This window comes from Humulus lupulus, chromosome X, assembly GCF_963169125.1.
Source record: "Humulus lupulus chromosome X, drHumLupu1.1, whole genome shotgun sequence".
In the NCBI taxonomy this organism is placed as follows: Eukaryota; Viridiplantae; Streptophyta; class Magnoliopsida; order Rosales; family Cannabaceae; genus Humulus; species Humulus lupulus.
The window spans coordinates 136,953,412-136,960,260 of record NC_084802.1 but is presented as its reverse complement, the minus strand read 5'-3'; positions in this window follow the sequence as shown (position 1 = coordinate 136,960,260).

Sequence of the window (6,849 nt, the reverse complement as noted above, 5' to 3'; positions counted from 1 at the left end):
GAAATGGCTGTATTAAACCGTGATTTTGATAGTTAGTTATCTGTAAACCTATTTCGGAGTTGTAAATGTTTTATAAACTATATTTTGGGAACCCAAATGTTAAACACTTGGAATTTTAAATGAAATAGAGTACTTTCAAAGGTTGCAACCTTGTCTTTTCGTTTAATCACACTTTTGTTCTAAAAACCTCGTTTAGTGAGTTAATTGCACATTTTAAACTCACTTAGTAACGGCTCTAAGGTAGTAGGGCGCTACAACTGGTCCTCTGAGCATCTCAAGACTACGATACTTTCTCTCACCCATTTCATTCCAATAGATAGGTGATCTGCATTTTCTATCATATAATATCTCATACGGAGCTACTCCGATACTTGACTGATAACCATTACTATAGGAAAAACTCAATCAAGGGAAGGTACTTACTCCACGGTCCCTCGAATTCCGAAACACATGCCCAAAGCATGTCCTCTAATATCTACATCGCCCTTTTAGATTGTTCATTTGTCCGAGGATGATAAACAGTACTAAATCTCAACCTTGTACCCATTGTCTACTGCAAGCCTTCCCAAAACTTGGAAGTAGAAATGTAAGATCTCAATCCAAAATTTTAAATATTGGTGCCCCATGGAGACTTACAATCTCCTTCACATATAACTCAACATACCGATCTACATTATAACTCATTCGCATAAGTAGAAAGTGCACTGACTTGGTATATTGATACCCAATCACCCATACCAAGTCATGCCATCCTACCATCCTAGATAATTCATCCTCCAAAATCCATGGTTATATTCTACTATTTCCATTCCGGGGTGCCAAGATTAACATTGTTGGCCTATGGTATTCAACTTTCACTTGTTGAATAGTTAGAAACTTAGCCACATATTCAATTACATCTTTCTTCATCCCTGACCACCAATATAAAGATTTCAAATCCTAACATGTCTTCGTGGTATATGGATGTAACAAGTATGGAGTAGTATGAGAATCATCCAGAATGTATTCCTTAATACCATTATCCATCAGAAAACACAACCGATCCTTATATCTGAACATATCCATATCAAAACTAGTAAAGTCTTTAGCCACTCTAGCTAAGGCCTTCTCTCTATTTTTAACGAATCATGGATCACTCCTTTGCATTTCTTTGTAATTCACCCAAAAAGAGTAGACTGAAGGGTTCTATTTGCCAATTCACCAACCACAAACTCTATACCAGCACTGGTAATCTCCTCAGCTAACTTTGTTGTGATCTGTTTTAAATTACACACTTGACTCGAATCTTTTATACACAGGGTACCAACCACCACAATGGTTTTCCCTGAATGTTAAAGGATTTCACATTCATAACCCTTCACCTATTTAACCAATTTTTTTTATCTCATTTCTGTATCTTTCTAGGTAATGGAATACTTTAACACTAATGTTAGTGTAAATCTCAAACTTCTCCACATATAAGAAATGTCACCACACCTTAATTGCAATTACCACTGCTACCAATTGGAGGTCACGTGCTGGATACCTCTGCTCATACTCTATTAGCTATCTCTGATCATCAATTATGACTTTCCTAGTTTGCATAAGGGCCCATCTAGTCCCTATCGTGACACTCCACAATACACTATGAGCTCTTCATCCTCAAACGGTAAACTAAGCACTAGTGCAATAATAAATTTTTATTTTAACCTTTGGAAGCTATATTTGAATCTGTTAGTTCACACCCACCTCAAGTTCTTACATACTAGTTCAGTCAAAGGTGTTGCAATCCTCAAGGTTCCTTCAACAAAATGTTAATAGTGTTATGCTAATCCAAGGAAACTTCTAACTTCTGAAGAATTCCTTGGCCTTGGTCAATATTTTACTACTTTTATCTTAACTTATTCAACCTGGTTCATCCATCAATCCATTCTTTCTCACAATGTAACTCAGAAATATTACTTGAAGAAGTCAGAACCCACACTGCTTGAACCTTGCATGTAATTTATGCTGCTTTAGCTTCTATAGTACCAATTTAAGATGTTCTTCAAATTCTTCCCCTGACTTGTGGGGAAGGCAGTCTTTAGAATATCTTCTTCCTTGATCCTCAGCTGGTGATAATCAGATTGAAGATCAATCTTTAAGAGCATTATTTTGTCTTACAACCGATCAAACAAGTCATCAGTCCTTGGTAGTGGATAGTTATTCTTGATAATCACCTTATTTAATTCCTAGTAGCCATTACACATCTACAACAATACCCTCTTTCTTCTTCCAAAATAATACTGGTGTATCCCACGATGAAAAACTCATTTTGATAAACCCTAAATCCAATAGCTCTTGTAACTAAACCTCCAGTTCTTTTAACTCTGTCGGTACCATTTTGTAAAGTTCTTTTGATATCGGTTCTATTCTCAGTGCCAATTCTAAATCAAACTTGGTCTCTTGGTGCGGTAATAACTCAAATAAATCTTTGGGAAACACATTCAGAACCCCCAACCCAATCTGGTCTCCTCTAGTTCAACGGTTCCTGCAATAGGTCTCTATCCTTCAATACTAAGGTCGTTGGAATGAGGGATCCATATATAGCACCCATAATCACGTAGGGGTCCTCCCCTATGGGCTCAAAATGACTATCTTTCTCCTTTCCATGCCCTGGACTTGGATAACCAACCATAACTCGTATTATGTCAAAGTTCTCATTTTCTAACTCCACCCAGTCTGTAAATAATTCTCTACTATCCACCTCCACTGGTTAAGATTTAATCCATCTCCTAAAGATTACTAATTCTCTAATACTTAACAGGGTTCCAAACCTCACACAATGCACATCACAAGGTCTTTAAAGTTTATATATAACTACACTTGATACAAACAGACAAGTGGCACCAAATTTTCACCTAGATTGTGTGCCCTCAAAATAAATTCTCCAATTCTCGTTCCATCCCGACGCTTGCTTTGAGTACCCCAAAATCGTTTATCTAACCTGGTGATACCTGAAATATTTACATCATTTCGTTTAAATAAATAGGGCCACTACCCCTACTAGATCATATAAACAGAGGGATCGTCCTCCTAGCATAGCGTCTTGTGACACCCTCTCCAGATATGTTGTTCTGTGTACCCTTCAATAAAGCATTTCTCCACCACCAGAGCATATGCAGTAACTCTCGATACAGATGCGGTTTTGCCATCGCGAGCCATCATAAAATTAAGTCCTAAAAACAAATCTTTCTTTTTCCTGCGACATATGTTGGCACTAAGTCGTCAATAAACCTTGCCAACCTATCATGCTTCAAGGCATGTTCAATCACATTCCTATTTCCCTGAACCAACTAATGAACTTGTCCACCTTCGTAGTCATATTGCGTCATTATAATCATTTTCATTAAATATTTACTGGAATTCTTCCAAAATCATTGTAGGAATATTCATTGTCTAGGTTATAACCTCCCACCATATCCAAGCACCATCTTGGACCATAAACTTGGCATAAGACATCATACCATCACCCAACACCCCCATAAAATCTGGGATGGAACTATTCATGCTTATCTGGTGCTCAAATCTGCTCGAAATGGATCTAAGCCTCCCTCAAACGGAAGGGTGTTACTTCCAAAACCTTTCTCACAATGGTTCCAATCGATTTCCTTACTTGAGGTTGTATCACCAAAAAAATATCAGTGTAGGAATCACATGATGAGCAACATTCTCTAATAGAATCTTATGCCTCAAATGTCCAATCTCTCATCTTGTCTCTATAATTATGCTTGCACATCAGTTAACATTTGCGCCCACTAGATGAGGAGTAATCTGACGTTCCATAAAAACATACTCCGCCTCTACACTCTTGCCGCAGAGTCTAATTGATCTCCTTAGAAGCACTATCCCCAATACTTCTAAATCGATGAGTCCGGTTTGTCAGGTAATGACAACAACCTCTAGATCATCCCATGATCAAACCCATACAAACACAACATTCACATAGCAGACAAGGGCCAAACCCTATCAATATAGTTCATGCTTCCTATTATAGAATGTAGATAAGGCATATAGTTCAATCACGCAATTAAATACATATTCAAAAACTTAATTACCAAACCGTGAGTCGAGATTGTCTTTAGCAGCGAGTGTACATGTTCGGTCAATCTTTAGGAACCATAAACTTTGGCAGCTTTGATACCAAGTTGTAACTCCCCACTAGTCAAGGATCGTTACACTGTGTGTTTAAAATAATGCTTAAGTCGTTAAGTGAGTCATTTGGACTCAAAAATATAATTAAAATTAATTAAAAGCTTAGGTGATAAACTTTTTGTCTAAGGATATAAACTTTTCTTCAAAACTTCAAATATTTGCTAGGGATTTGAAAAGAGTTAATTAAAAACATAATTACAACCACAATTTACAAAATAGTCCAACTAGGCGAGAAAATCAGACTTATACCCAAAGTCCCTCAAAATAACTTGACCATGATCGCCAAGAAGTCTGAACATGTAAGCGCCACTCCAAATCCCTCCAACTCATGGTTGGTTGATCTTTCCCTTGCTTTACCTGCGGCATAGAGCAGCCGTGAGCCAAGGCCCAACAAAAAAACCCAACATAACATAATAATTAACAAATTAAACATGATTAGCTAACAATATGCTTCACAGATATTAAACAACTCATTTCAGTACATACACAAAGTACATGGCCAATGTCAAGCAAACTACTTCTCCCTGCACTAAGCATACGAGCATATGCCTAGCGAGTGTGTACAACACTCCATAGTGGTCCCGTGCCATTACGGCCTGCATTTAGCATGTATTGCCGAGTACGGCCTATGCCGATCAATCACTGTCATACATAAATGCAATCACTTCAATAAACACTGATACAGAACAAAGTACACAACCCTAATTAACCTTTCAAATAAACAGTTATAACTGTTACATATCAACATCAGGGTCGTGCCCTACTTTATGTCCAAGTGATAATTTTCTTACCTCAGGTCCTATGCGAGAATCATGATGATCTCAAGTGTTATCCTTTCCTCGAGCCCCGCAGAAAATCCTAGTCACAACATTATAACGTAGGTTTAGTTTCCGAATAAACCACAACCCACCATAACTTTTCTATTGTAAATCCCCGCATTTAGGGCACCAGGTAGAATTCTTGTTTACGGGAATTTTTATTCTAAATTTTTTTTATTCCCAAGTATTTTGATACTTGAAAGAAATATGGTATGCCTTGTATGTAAGTTATGTGTTTAAATATTTGTTATCATGTGATAATTTTGGTTATGCAATCTACTAAGATTGTGGTCACAGACCGCGTCAAAATACCTAATCGGGTGAAAATCTTAGATTTAAAATATTCTCCTATAATTATGGCGAAAAATAAAAAAAAACTAAGTTGAGCATAAAATAATTATGAATAAGGGAAAACAAACAATTTTAATGAATTTTCCAGGAAAATTCAATATGTGCAAGCTATGAGAATATATTTTATTTTACTTATGGTGGAATTAAGACCAAAGGAAATTACATAAGTAAAATTATGTAATATTTATTTTAGTAAGTTTAATGTCATAAAACTATTTTGGTGTGACATTTAATTAAAATATATTTTATCCTAGGTCTCTAAGTTAAAATCTAGAGGAATTTCATTTATGTAAGATGACTTCTCTAGTCTTGGGGAGTTAGTAGCTTTATTTATTTTTTAAATGGGAGGGTATGAGTGTCTTTTCCATATGGGGCGGCTGACTTGGGGTATTGGTGAAAGATTAATCATTTCTTTTTTCCATTTACCAAGTTTTCTTCAAAACTACTAAAGAAAAATCAAAGGTCTCACCTTCTTTTCTTCTCTCCTTCCACATGCCTAGCTCACTCTCTCTCCATTCATTTTTTTGTTTCATTTTATTTTGGTATTCAACAAGAGAAGCTCTCCCTTCTCTCTAGAATGTTTGAAAATCATTCCCTTTTTCTCACTAGAAACTCCATTGAAGCTTGGAGATAAAAGCTTAATGAACCAAAGATTTAAAGGTAAGTTGGCATCTTTTGTTTCTCCTTTTCTTCTTCTCTATGCCGAAGCCCTAAAGGGCTGTCCCTCTATTTTTTTTTGGCTAGGTTCTCATTCATTCAAGCTCACTTGATCATCAATTTAAAGCCTAAGAGTGTTGCATGCACTCCACTTTCTTTGAAGACTAAGGTAAGCTTAGGAATTTGGAAACCCTAACTTCACTCTCATTTCTCACTTATTTTCTTCTTCCTATTGTTTGAATCTGATCATGGAGAGTTTAGGATGAGTGTCAAGGAACTAAGAGGATAATGGAGTGGTTTGAAAAGCTCAAGGACCCAAAAGAAACAAAATATAGAACTTCAATGGAAAAAATTATGTGTTTTGATAATAGTTTATGTTAAATCTTCCTATCTGCATTTTTGAGATGCATGGAACGTTTTGTTCTCTTGTTTATATTGTAATAAGGTATTTGATATCATTATATGATGCATGCATGCGTGCTATGTTGATTTTTTTAGTGGAAATCCAAAGTTTCCTTAGGTATGAGCAAATCTGCTTGCTGTCTTGTTTATGGTCTGACTTCCAACAGGTCTAATATGACTTAATGAAGCTATTTGTTAAAATATATTACATATTTTTGTTGTTTAGAACGATTATTTAAGCTTAGGCTTTTGAAACACTTAAAAAAATATTTTCTAAAGTGGGAGTTATGGCCCTTGCAAAATCTATACTCAACATGAAATTAGAATCCTGACTGCTTGCACCTAAATCTTTGTAAAAAATTGTTTAACATGATATGTTTACATCTAGGAGCTAATATTTGGTAGATATATAGTATAGATAATGATTATGAGGTAAAAATACATTTTT